This window comes from Armigeres subalbatus, chromosome 3 (assembly GCF_024139115.2).
Source record: "Armigeres subalbatus isolate Guangzhou_Male chromosome 3, GZ_Asu_2, whole genome shotgun sequence".
Lineage (NCBI taxonomy): Eukaryota > Metazoa > Arthropoda > Insecta > Diptera > Culicidae > Armigeres > Armigeres subalbatus.
Window position 1 is genome coordinate 99,008,240 of NC_085141.1, and position 13,449 is coordinate 99,021,688.

General features: G+C 38.1%; 5 non-coding genes across 5 annotated transcripts; 3 read left to right on the forward strand and 2 right to left on the reverse strand.

Moving 5' to 3' along the window:
- The first annotated feature begins 7,979 nt into the window (after positions 1-7,979).
- Positions 7,980-8,062, forward strand: Trnal-cag (transfer RNA leucine (anticodon CAG)). The gene has a single exon. It is a non-coding gene; the product is annotated as a tRNA-Leu (tRNA).
- Positions 8,063-8,603: 541 nt separating this feature from the next.
- Trnar-acg (transfer RNA arginine (anticodon ACG)) lies at positions 8,604-8,676 on the reverse strand. The gene has a single exon. It is a non-coding gene; the product is annotated as a tRNA-Arg (tRNA).
- Positions 8,677-9,245: 569 nt separating this feature from the next.
- On the forward strand, positions 9,246-9,328 carry Trnal-cag (transfer RNA leucine (anticodon CAG)). Its single transcript has one exon. It is a non-coding gene; the product is annotated as a tRNA-Leu (tRNA).
- A 2,129-nt stretch (positions 9,329-11,457) lies between these two features.
- Positions 11,458-11,530, reverse strand: Trnar-acg (transfer RNA arginine (anticodon ACG)). The gene has a single exon. It is a non-coding gene; the product is annotated as a tRNA-Arg (tRNA).
- A 596-nt stretch (positions 11,531-12,126) lies between these two features.
- Trnag-gcc (transfer RNA glycine (anticodon GCC)) lies at positions 12,127-12,197 on the forward strand. The gene has a single exon. It is a non-coding gene; the product is annotated as a tRNA-Gly (tRNA).
- The last annotated feature ends 1,252 nt before the right edge of the window (positions 12,198-13,449 follow it).

Sequence of the window (13,449 nt, forward strand, 5' to 3'; positions counted from 1 at the left end):
TCCCGTCAAAAATTGCTTACGTTTTAATGTCTCAATCGATTCTTTTAGGCCTAGTTTTCCCAAAGAACTCATATTTTTTAAGCCTTTAACTATTTAAAAAATTTAAATCACCCTGAAAAATACACTCGATTTTCGTTCAAAATCAAGCAAATGTTAGGCTAATCTTTAAAAACAGCACTTTTTATTTCTGTTTTAAATTTAAAAAATACTTAAAGGCGTCAAAAATATAGGTTCATTGGGGAAGTTGACCTCAAATAAAATAAAGAACCGATTGAGCGAATAAAAAAATGACGGGAAAATTCAACTGTTCAGAATTGGAAAAGTTTTTGATATTGGTCAGTGATAAAATCCTTAATGTATGTGTTAATGTAGAGTAGATCAAAATAAAATTTCAAAATACCATATTTGTTTTAAAATATTAAAAATGCCTAATTTTTTGTTTCTTCGTGTTTTTGTTCTCGCCCCTTTGAACAGTGAAATATTTGTAGTTCAAGACTTTTCCACAACTAACTTAATACAATAGAAAGTTATGGTGGTGAGTAATTCACTCTAAAAATTTTATCCAACTTCTAACACGAAAAATGAAAATTAAGCCCATAAATTTTGATTTTCCACTGCTTTGAATATTGTCACAAGTTTTTTGACTCCCGTTGTGCAAACACGTTTGTCCAATTTTTTCACCGAAATGATCTGGTCAGCCTACCTAATCCTAAATTGACTGTAAGGGCGTCCGGCTCATACTGTCCATAGTTGCTGTTTCTTGCACTCAATTGAAGTCGGTTGAGGATGAAAATTTGACAACGATTGTTGCATGCCTCATATGCACAAACACATACAAGGACAAACAGCTTGGTTCGTCGAGTTGGTTGTACATAAGTCTCCGGTCTCCGAGCCTCCTTGAAAAAGGTTGAATTTTGAAGGAAATTATATCCATTTTTACATGCTTTTGTATGAAAAACTGCCATACAAACTGCCAAACTGACAAACTGCAGTCGTACAATCTTTGCGATCGCATTTCTGAAACATAATCTGAAAGACATATTTTTGTGCATTTTGGATAGGTGCAGAGGATTCGTCTAGTGAGCAAATGTATGTTAATAACATTTCTCTATCTGCGTATACTTTCTTCTAATATTCTGGTTTTGATTTAGCTCAATGCCATAAAACCACGCCGATAAATGAATATGAAATATGCTTCAGCATAATTACATTAGTCTTAAATAAAATAAGTTTTAAATTGAATTTGAATTAGAATACAAAATAAATCCCATAATTCCTAAATTTTTATATACATACTTACTGATATAAAACTGAACTGATATAAAATTGATCGAATTCGGGAGAACCCACTCCACGATAAATTCCTTTGAAAGTGGCACAAATGCTGGGGTATTGCCTTATCGTCAATGGTAAACGGGAAAACGGCGATTTATCACAAACTGCTTCTTCTGTGACTATAATTCTATTGGTTACAAAGCAGTTGTTTGACCTTTAGAAAATGAATTAAGAATTGCGTACATAATGTACATAATGTAATGAAAACTCCGCGGAAAAAAAAAATCAAAATTTCGTTTCGTTTCGAAAAATTTCGAATTAAATGGATGTTGATTTCGTATCGTTTCGAAGTCTCGAAAGTAAATATATATTTCGTTTCGTCTCGTTTCGAATCAACACAAACATTTTAAATTTCGTTTCGTTTCGTTTCGTTAGGAAAAAATGTCTTATCGCATACCCTTAGTAGAATCTGACCAGAAATGACAAGGAGTGCCTTCCATCCTTAATGCTGCTGAGACCCTGGCGTAGAATTTCGCCCCTAATAATGCTGCACACAGCTCGAGACGTGGCAAACTGAGCCGTTTGATTGGTGCTACCTGCGATTTTAAACCGATTAGCTGCAAGGTGTGTTCACCTTCCCCATTGGTAGATCGCGCGTAGATGCACGCCCTGTATCCGGCTTCCGATGCATCGCAGAATACATGGAAGTGGGAATTTGTTGATTGTGGGACGAAAACGCAACGCGGGACCTTGAAGCTTTGCAGCAGTGGAAGCTGCTCATAGAAATCCTTCCAGTTTCCATAAATCTCATATGGGATCTTATCGTCCCTGTCAACAGACACCAACCAAAGATGTTGCATCTTAATTTTCGCCCATGCCACAACCTGAGAAACTAATCCGAGGGGGTCGTACAGTTGAGCGATCGTTGAAAAGATTAGGTATGGTATGTTGTAGGTATGTCGACGCGTAAACAGTCCGTTCCCGTCTCCCATGCCACACCTAGCGTCTTCACCTTTTGCTCTGCATCAAGATATAGCGTCGATTGATCCTCAAGTGCATCAGGAGGCAAGCCACTCAACACATCTGATAAATTTGAGCTCCATTTCCGCAGTTCAAACCCTCCCTCCGCCATGAGAGACTGTACATCATTTCTCAACCTTTTTGCCTCTTCTACCGTATCTGCTCCTGAGAGAAAATCATCCATATAAAAGTCATTCGGCACCACTGTTCCAGCGTGATCATATTTGCTACCAACATCAGATGCGAGCTGTTTTAGTACACGCGTGGCAGTAAACGACGACGGAAAGCCGTACGTAACGGTTTGCAGCTCGAAAATTTGAATTGGACTGGTTGGCGCAGATCGCCACAAAATACGTTTGAGGGGTGTATCGTCCGGATGAATACGCACTTGGCGATACATTTTAGCCACATCCACCACCAATGCTACGGTGTGCTTGCGAAATCGGATCATGAGGTCCAACAAATCGTCTTGGATGACCGGACCTGTGAGGAGCGATGCACCAGTACTTGTTTTTGCGGAACCATCGAATACCACCCTGACCTTTGTTGTTGAACTGGTCTCTTTAAAGACGGGATGGTGGGGGAGGTAACAAACGGTTCGTCCTTCATCCTTTATATCTTGCAATGTCCCGATAAGTTTCATGTGGCCCATAGCGAGGTACTCGCTATACTGTCGATGCAAATTTGGATCCTTTCCTTACCTCCTCTCCAGTTGATCGAATCGTCGCAAAGCCGTGTTCCTAGAATCGCCGATCTTCTCGTTGAAACCAATCTTCTTCGGATACTGTGCTATGTATCGACCGGTAGAGTCACGATCGATTGTTGCTTGGAAGTGTTGCTCGCAGTCTTCTTCCTCCTGGGATCGTATTGGTTTTCCATCATCTCTCCGATCGCCCAAAATTTCAGCATTTTCGTGTTGAGAGTTTCTGTAGTTGCTAGATGACAATTAACCACCGTTTTGTTTTCAGGCCATTCGGATTCTCCAGCAGCTACCCAACCGAACACGGTATTGACGAAAGCTGGAAGAGCACTGTCGAGCTTGCGAATTTGAATCCGGCCACCATCGAGTATATTCAAATCGTAGAAGTATTGCGACCCAAGTACCAGAGTGCCCCAGGGTGTTGAGTTTTGCCAAAAACTGTTGATCTGTATCGAAGAAATCGAAAGATTTGATGCCAATTTGTTCAAAAACAGTTTTTTGTTGTTTTCTCGAAATTGTGTAAAATGGATATATGCAGTTTCTCAAACAAATGATTCAATTATTCTCTGGAGTAAAGCCACAACGTCTTCAGGAGCAACAAAAGATCGGACTGTTTAGACATGGTACATACCTTTTATGATACAAAGATTATAATACATTCAAAATATAGCTTCTTGGTCGTCCCTGGAATAAGGCTTTTAGAAGTACATGCGTAACATAGATCAATCGGATAGTTTAACATAAGGTACATGCCCTTTTTGATGCATATAATTATCTTTTGTATGAATATAGATCTTAAGGCCTTACTTCAGGTTTGTATTGGATGACCGACAACCTATGGAGTAGACACATCATATTCTATAATTTAAAATGGGCATGTACCACATTTAAAATCGATCGATTTATCTTTGGTTACTCGTGTAGACCTGAGTGCCTATCTCAAAGGATTTCTCGGATGACCAAGATCCTAAGCTGTGAACTCATTCTATTCTATGTATCACAAAGGGCATGGACCATATTTGAAACAATCTGATTGATCTTTGATTAATCGTGTAGCTTAACGCCGTGTACCTTAAGGCATACTTCCTAGGATTTCTTGGATGACCAAAAATTTCTGCCGCTGATACATTCTATTCTTTACATCATTTGTTCCCAACCGTATTCAAAATTAGTTTATCTTTGGTTACCTTTGAATATATGTAGTCCTAACTCCAGGGATTTGTTGGATGACCGATGATCAAATAGACTATGTACCATATTTAGAATATTTCGATTGATCTTTAGCTACGTTTGAAAATCTGGGGGACTTATTCCAACGATTTTTCGGATGACAAAGATTTTAAGTTGTGATCTTTTTCCATGCAATGTATCACAAATAAACATATACCTACCACATTTAAAACCATCCAATTGATCTTTGAATAATCGTGTATAAAGCCTTATTCCAGTGATATTTTTATGATCGAGAAATTCTGACATGGACACATTCTATTCTACTCATCCAAAAAGACATGTACCATTTTTTTAAAAGTTTGATTGATCTTTGATTATGCGTGTAGATCTTGAAGCCTACCTCCGACTATTTCTTGAATGACCGAGAATATCTGACGTTGGCACATTCTATCCTATATACACATCCAAAAAGGCATATACCATAACTAAAACAGTCCGATTGATCTTTAGCTTCGCGTGTAGATCTAAAGGCCTGACTTCCGGTATTTCTTGAATGATCCAGAATCTCTCACGTTGGATCATTCTTTTTTACACATCGAGAAGGGCATGTACCATGATTGAAACAGTATGATTGATTTTTAGTTTTGCGTACAGATCTTAAGGCCTAACTCCAGCGATTTTTTGGATGACCTAGAACCTCTGCCGTTGACTTATCATATCCTATGCAACCAAAAGGGCATGTGTCGTATTCAAATTAGTCAGATAAATCTTTCGTTACGCGGAGACGAGCCAGCCTCGGGCTGAAAGTCTCCTTAATAAAGACACACAAAAAAAATCTTTCGTTACGCCAGTAGATCTTAATGCCTAACTCCAGGGATTTCTTGAATGACCCAGAATCTTTTACGTTGGCTCATTGTATTCTACACATCCAAAAGGGCATGTACCATAATGAAAACAATCCAATTGATCTTTAGATTTACTCACAACAACTTGAATTTGACGCAGAGTCCTGCTCATTAATTCCTATTGATAATTGGCCATATCGGACTATAGTGCTTTTTTTATAGAAACACTAGCGAAAGTAACCCAGCTTTGCCCGGGTGTTGCAAATGTCATAATGAACTATTTGCAGCACCGCACTCTAGATCAATTTTTTGCTTTTGTTTTGTTTTCCTCAACAGCTGGCCCAGAATTTTGTTCTAATGATTTTTTACATTTCCCCGTTAAATTCACCAACTTTTTGTATATACAAACCTTGCGAATCTCAAAACGAATTGAATAGGGAAAAAATCTTGCAAATTGATCAACCCGTTCGCGAGTTAAATCGTCAGGAAGGAAATCTCAACTCATTTTTATTATATAGATTTCATAAAAAAATGTCACTCATTTTTTAGGCACTTATCCTTAACCGTGCAACTTGCTTGCAACAAGTTGCAACCGACGCAGAACACTCTCCCATTCTTTCTCATTGAAAATTGGCAAGATCGGACAACGGGCTCAAAAGTAATGGCCAAAATACTATTTTTCATAATGCACGAGAAAGGCACCATCACCGCTAGGTGGATTAATCAGGTTTTATTTTAAATAACTGATAAATCAGCGAAAGTGGCCATAAATTTGGTGCAAACGAGAATCTGGTTCCCTCATGGAAGTGGACGAATATCGATTAGCTGCGAAACCCATTTTGCGTCATTTCAAATTTCCTGATTTTGAAGGACAAGACCAACGGATGAATTCTTGGAAACATTGATCACGTCCGGACGTGGCCCATGTATTTAAAAATTCTCATAAATTTATCTTTTGGTCTTGTCTTTCAAATGTGAGGTTTGATTCGCCGCAAGATTTATTTCGGAGCTAATGGAAACTTGTCTACTTGTCAGAGGTAACGAGAATCTCGTAAACACTTACGGAGATGACCATTTTTTTAAACTATGAAATATTTATCTATCAAGCATAACTTTCAAAATAATGATAGTTTGTATGTCGTAGGATGGATTCCGGAGCTAATCGAAATTCGTTCACTTTCTTGAAGGACCCAGGCTCTCCGAAACGCTTCCGGGTGGAGCCAATGCTTCCAAAAACTCTCAAAAATTCATCTGTTGAGCTTACCTTATCTCTCGAAATCATAAAGTTTGATGTGTCGCAAGATCGGGTGTTACACTCATTGAAGAGTGGCCATTACCCTAGGGAACCAAGAACGCCGAGTATAGGTATGTAATTTGTTCGGAATTTATCAACCTAACGACCTTCAGAGAAAAAAAAATCATTCCGGCGACCATCCTAATCCCTTTGATGATAGATGTTAATCATGATTGGCCTTCCGCTCGATTATGACACCATCGATCATCGTTTTGCCCGCGGAATCCGGTTTGTTAGTTTGGATAGTCCCCTTTTAATAAAAACGAATCGAAAAAAAACGCACAGCAGAGAGAAAAGAATAAAAAGGAAATTTACACCACACCCTCCGGAACTGGAAAAGTGCGCTGTAGTCTACTAAAGACCGGCGTTCGTAGCGCAATTGCCCACGATGCTAATGATATTCATAATTAGAAAAGGCATGCGATTGTCGTCGTCGCTAAATGTCGTTCGGGTAGTCGCCGCTCGGAGTGCGTATCCTGGGGACATTCTTTTAAATTCCTTATTGCTTCCTTATGGAACTTTTGGGGATGGTTAAGCTGATTGTTCTTGCCTGAAAACTGTCCCCGTGCTGCACGGATGAGAGTGAGTTCGGTTAAATTTAGTACCGTGAGGAAAATAGCCTCGGGGTATGAAGTTAATTGTTTCTTTTTTCACTTCGCTTTTTTTTTTAATTTGAAATGCGGTATTGAAGGAAAAGGGCATAAATCCTATGGAACGAAAGATATTTTGCTAAATAATTGAATGATGTGTGCTCTGGCGTATATTAAACTGGCCAATAAAAATTGATCCTTTTTTATTCACAATTTGAAATTCCAAAATATATAATCTGGGAACAATCCTTCTATTGGCCAGTTTATAACGTTCAAATATTGGTTCAAACATCTAGATGGAATTCAATTAAAAAGAAGATAGACATTTTCATTAATTTTTTTATCTTTTCTTTTCTTTAAATCTTTGTTTTCAATTATTTTAAGTATATTAATTCTATATTGTATGTAACAGTTACTTACAATAAGATTATATGTTCTGCCTTTCGCGCATACTAAGTATTGCCGTAATCTGAAAAAGTGACGTATACGCCATTTTCCAAAAATAGTGTTAACGAGTAGTTCTCATCGTGCTCTTTAACAGAAAAATGGTAAACATGCATGTTGTAATTTGGCGCTTACGTCACTTTCTCAGATTACGGCAGAGTATACATAAAGGTTATAGGATCATTCAAAACCAAACTATTGATAGAAGACCCGGAGACCCATCGGTTATATAGCACTCGACTCAGCTCGACGAATTGATGTGTGTGTGTGTATGTATGTATGTGTTTGTGTACACAAAAATGTGAGACACACTTTTTTATACTTAGCCTTATCCGATTTGCTTGCTACAATTGGCCTAGTCGGCCATTGCGTTCCGGAGTTATTATAAAATCAATGTTTTTCCACATTTTTCCATATTTATTTTTTCAAAAATTGCTGCAATGCATTCAAAAGAAACGAAAATAATTGTGTATTGATGGAAGTAACTGCATCTATCTTCCTAAAGTGCAACTTTGACCTCTCTTGTGTGGTTTTCTTGTAACATTATAATGCACGAGAAAGGCACCATCACCGCTAGGTGGATTATTGTGGGTTTTTTTTTCATGTTTGGTATAATGAGCAAGCCAGTTTATGAGCAAGTCAGGATGGCCGAGCGGTCTAAGGCGCTACGTTCAGGTCGTAGTCTTCTCTGAAGGCGTGGGTTCGAATCCCACTTCTGACATGGATTTTTGATTATATAACGATTATGTAACTGTACCCATCAATAAGTAGTGGAGTACTACGAAGTAGAGAAGTTTAAATAAGATTTTTTGTGATTATAAATTTTCCTATGGTTTCAGTTTATGCGTCGTGCTTTAAATACAGTGTAATATCCAACTTATATTAAGATTATCCTAAGCTACTTATTGAAAATAATGATTTTCCCTGACAAAACTTACTCCCTTGAACCTACAGTGGAGCAACTGTACCAATAAATAATTGAAAATTTTCATAAACATATCCTAATTTTCCCGAAACTAAAAAGATGTTTTTTAGGACATAAAACGAATCACTGGGTTGAAAAACCCAGAAAAATACCTTACGTAACTAGTGTACCCTTGGGCCCCTTAGCTTTTTGTCGACATCAAAATTGGATTTTGGTAAACGATAGATTGCCCTGCAAAGAATCCAGCACTGGCATACAATAAACTGTGTAATGCCTTCTTCAGACATAGTTTGATGAATTATTGTAATCAAGTTTCGTACAAAATATTGATGTTCAACGATCCTGCCAGGAGTCGAACCTGGAATCTTCTGATCCGTAGTCAGACGCGTTATCCATTGCGCCACAGGACCGTATAATTTTCTTATGTGAAGCAAAGCAACATAAATCTGAAAGAAGAACTATTGGTTATTAGGAGTTGATTATAAATATGTAGTGATGTTTGACATTGAAATCTCTCTTCTTTATTTTTCGCAGCTATAATTTTTCTCTCTCTCTTTTTTGCCTCATTCTTTTTATTTAAGATGTTTTTTATTGCTTATCTTTCGATTGTTCAATTCTCCTTTTTTCTTAATTTTTTCTATGCTTAATTTATTTCTCTTTATTCTTGTCTATTAATTCTTTTGTTTTTGTTCCTTTTTGTCTATTGCGTGTATTTATTTATTTGTGCACTTTTTTATTTCCTTCTTCTTCCTCTTCTTCTTTTTGACACATTCGTACACTAAGCGCAAATGTAGAAATTATGGAATATATATGCAAATAAATCTGAACGAATGGAAATATTGGATCCTGTGCATATTTCGATCTTTCTCATGTGATTTACATTTTTAACGCACTTTCTTTCTTATCTTCGATATCAATTTACTTGCCATGCCACGAACAATTGTGAGTTATACCTTCACGTTTGCTTCATAGAGAACGAGTCAGGATGGCCGAGCGGTCTAAGGCGCTACGTTCAGGTCGTAGTCTTCTCTGAAGGCGTGGGTTCGAATCCCACTTCTGACAAAGTTTTTGACACCCACGTACACTTTTCCAGCTGTGCATTCTCATGGGTTTGATCGATAAATGATTAAAATTCCATGCACAAAGAAAAAAATTCTGATTCATCTACCTAGTGGTATTTGTGCCTTTCTCTTGTATTATATAAAAAGACTTGAGTCAGATTTTCATAGCGTGTTTTTTGTATAGAAATCGTATTATGGTTATAACTTTTGATCCCATTGTCCAATCTGGCCAATTTTCAAAAGCAAACAATGGGACAGGATTCCCCGTCGAATGCAATCGGATCGGATCAAGATAAGTGCCTAAAAGTTTAGTGAGTTTTATTTTGCGCACATACATACACACACGCACACACACATACAGACAGACATCATCTCAATTCGTCGAGCTGAGTCGATTGATATAAATATAATACTAGAAATACTATAATAAAAGATCGGCAAAGATGCCATCTTGTTTCCAATCGATCCATCCAAGCAAGCCCGTTACGTTGGGATATGAATACTTGGAAGTAGTGCGTAACGGTGTAAATCCGGCCATATCGTCAGGCTCAGTACAACACTGAAGCTGACAATATGGCGTCCCTAACCCCGAATCCCAAGGTGTCAGGCGACCCGTGCCGAGGGGATGAATGACCTGGGGGTGAAACAATTAGCCAGGTCGTTAACGGAGCCTGTGGAGGTTCCACAGAGTGAGGGCTGCTTAGGCGGCAAGCGGGTGGCAGTGGGTGGTACCCACACACCCCCAAGTGGTGCACATGTGGTGCAAGCGAATGGGAGTTGGGGGTATTACTCGTGATACCCCCACAGAGTGAGGAACCGAGTGTATGGGTGAGTACACAAGTAAGACTCGGATGGTACGCATGGTCGGTAGTGTTAGAATGACTGAAGTCTGGTGAGGCCTGGCAGGAGTGTCGGTGGGGGGGGAGCAGATACCTCTGCGGCACCTGAGAAGTAGGGGACACGAAAGTCTCGCTATGACTGGCAGGAGTGTCAGAGGGTTGATGCTTCTGCGGCACCTCAGAAATTGGAGACATGTAAGGTAAGTGGTGCCACCTCGTTGCAGGATGGGGAGACCACCACACTGACTGATAAGACAAATAAGACAATGTCAATAGGTGGGTGCGCAAGTGGTGGTGCACAAGTGGTGCAAGCGATTGGGACTGAATGTATGAGCGAGCACACAAGTCAGACTCGCATGGTACGTGTGGTCAGAGTGGCTGCTTAGGCAGTAGTGTGATCCGGCTGCCAGGGATGGATTGAGTGAAGTCTCGCTAGGCCTGGTAGGAGTGTCGGGGGGCAGATACCTCTGCGGCACCTCAGAAGTAGGCGGAACACGGAAGTCTCGCTATGACTGGCAGGAGTGTCGGGGAGTTGATGCTTCTGCGGCACTTCAGAAATAGGAGACATGAAAGGGTCTGCCTCGTAGCTGAGGTAGGAGCGGCATAGAAGCCACCAACCTAGGGTCGCCTCCGGCTTGGTAGACAAGTGGTGCCACCCTGTTGCAGGACGGGGTGAACACCATACTGATTGAGGACTGTCTATGTTGTGAGATGGCGGCATGGGGTACCCCCTGCAGGGTACCTGTTAGTCCTCTTGCAATCATTCAAGCGGCATAGGCAGGTGAGTGTTGGGGCACATGTCGTGCCAGTGTGTCTAGTGCAAATGTGTTGCATGGGGAGTGTCGGAGAGTTGAGGCGCATACGTGCACTTGTGTACGTCATGGAGGGGGCGCAATGCCTAATAGTCACCCTCCGAAGTATTGCTTAGTTGCGGGCCGGGGGAATGACTGGAGAGGAAGGAGTTGGTTTTAGTGGGTCGGGAGTGGTGATCCCATCCCCACACTACCTGGGTTCGCCTCCCCAAGTGTCTGGTTGCAGATTTCCATTACCTTCGTTAAAAAAAAGAAAGGCAAGCAAACAGTTCAAGTGCTGCCATTATTATTTTCACGATTTCATGCATTTTCATACGTTGCCATTTCGACAGTTTTTCACTCCGCCGGTCTCTGGTTATAGGGTTGCTATTTAATACTATGGGTTTCTGGACCTTCTATCACAAAATCGTCTTGGAAGTGAATATATAGCCTTTTCGTTGCACCTTGGTGTACGAGAAAAGCAAAAAAAATATGCTTAACGATCCTGCCAGGAGTCGAACCTGGAATCTTCTGATCCGTAGTCAGACGCGTTATCCATTGCGCCACAGGACCTTCGGATTGACTTTTGTATACTAAAACATTCACATTCACATATTACCTGGTGGTGGTCGTACACTAATTACGTAAGCGCTTATGGGAGGAGGGGGGTTCTGCCATTTTCTTACGCTCAATATACATAAAAAATGATTTGTATGGGAAAAATCGTACATTGGGGGAGGGGGGCTGAAAAAAAACCCAGAAAAAATGCTTACGTGATTAGTGTACGGCCCAATTAGAAATAATTTTTATTTTGGGAATGGAAATTGATGTATAAAATTGTTAAATTGAGTTTTATAATATTTTTCAATTAGGCCGATACAAATATTTAAAATCCATTTTGTCTCCCCCCCCTCGGATTTTTTTTTGCCAAAAAATGATATTTTGAGGGGGCAACAAAATATAATTCGGATAATTTTGAGAATTTTCAAAACATTCTTTAACAAATCCGAGGAGTTTTTTGATTTTTTCATTTTAATATTTATTTTTTATTATCCCCCCCCCCCCCACGACCTTTCGGAGACTAGTAGGACAAAAAGTCAATTAAATATTTGTAACGGCCTTATTATTCAGCAAATAATAAATTTCGTCTACTGATATTCCAATAGGTAGCATCGGTGGTTCAGTGGTAGAATGCTCGCCTGCCACGCGGGCGGCCCGGGTTCGATTCCCGGCCGATGCATCATATTTTTTTTTATTTAGCGCTAACATAATATTTTTGTCAATCCCTAGACACATTTTCACCGGCTATGATTACTTCATTTTTTCGGACTACTACTAAGACAAATAAGACAAATAAGACAAATAAGACAAATAAGACAAATAAGACAAATAAGACAAATAAGACAAATAAGACAAATAAGACAAATAAGACAAATAAGACAATAAGACAGACAAATAAGACAAATAAGACAAATAAGACAAATAAGACAAATAAGACAAATAAGACAAATAAGACAAATAAGACAAATAAGACAAATAAGACAAATAAGACAAATAAGACAAATAAGACAAATAAGACAAATAAGACAAATAAGACAAATAAGACAAATAAGACAAATAAGACAAATAAGACAAATAAGACAAATAAGACAAATAAGACAAATAAGACAAATAAGACAAATAAGACAAATAAGACAAATAAGACAAATAAGACAAATAAGACAAATAAGACAAATAAGACAAATAAGACAAATAAGACAAATAAGACAAATAAGACAAATAAGACAAATAAGACAAATAAGACAAATAAGACAAATAAGACAAATAAGACAAATAAGACAAATAAGACAAATAAGACAAATAAGACAAATAAGACAAATAAGACAAATAAGACAAATAAGACAAATAAGACAAATAAGACAAATAAGACAAATAAGACAAATAAGACAAATAAGACAAATAAGACAAATAAGACAAATAAGACAAATAAGACAAATAAGACAAATAAGACAAATAAGACAAATAAGACAAATAAGACAAATAAGACAAATAAGACAAATAAGACAAATAAGACAAATAAGACAAATAAGACAAATAAGACAAATAAGACAAATAAGACAAATAAGACAAATAAGACAAATAAGACAAATAAGACAAATAAGACAAATAAGACAAATAAGACAAATAAGACAAATAAGACAAATAAGACAAATAAGACAAATAAGACAAATAAGACAAATAAGACAAATAAGACAAATAAGACAAATAAGACAAATAAGACAAATAAGACAAATAAGACAAATAAGACAAATAAGACAAATAAGACAAATAAGACAAATAAGACAAATAAGACAAATAAGACAAATAAGACAAATAAGACAAATAAGACAAATGAGACAAATAAGACAAATAAGACAAATAAGACAAATAAGACAAATAAGACAAATAAGACAAATAAGACAAATAAGACAAATAAGACAAATAAGACAAAT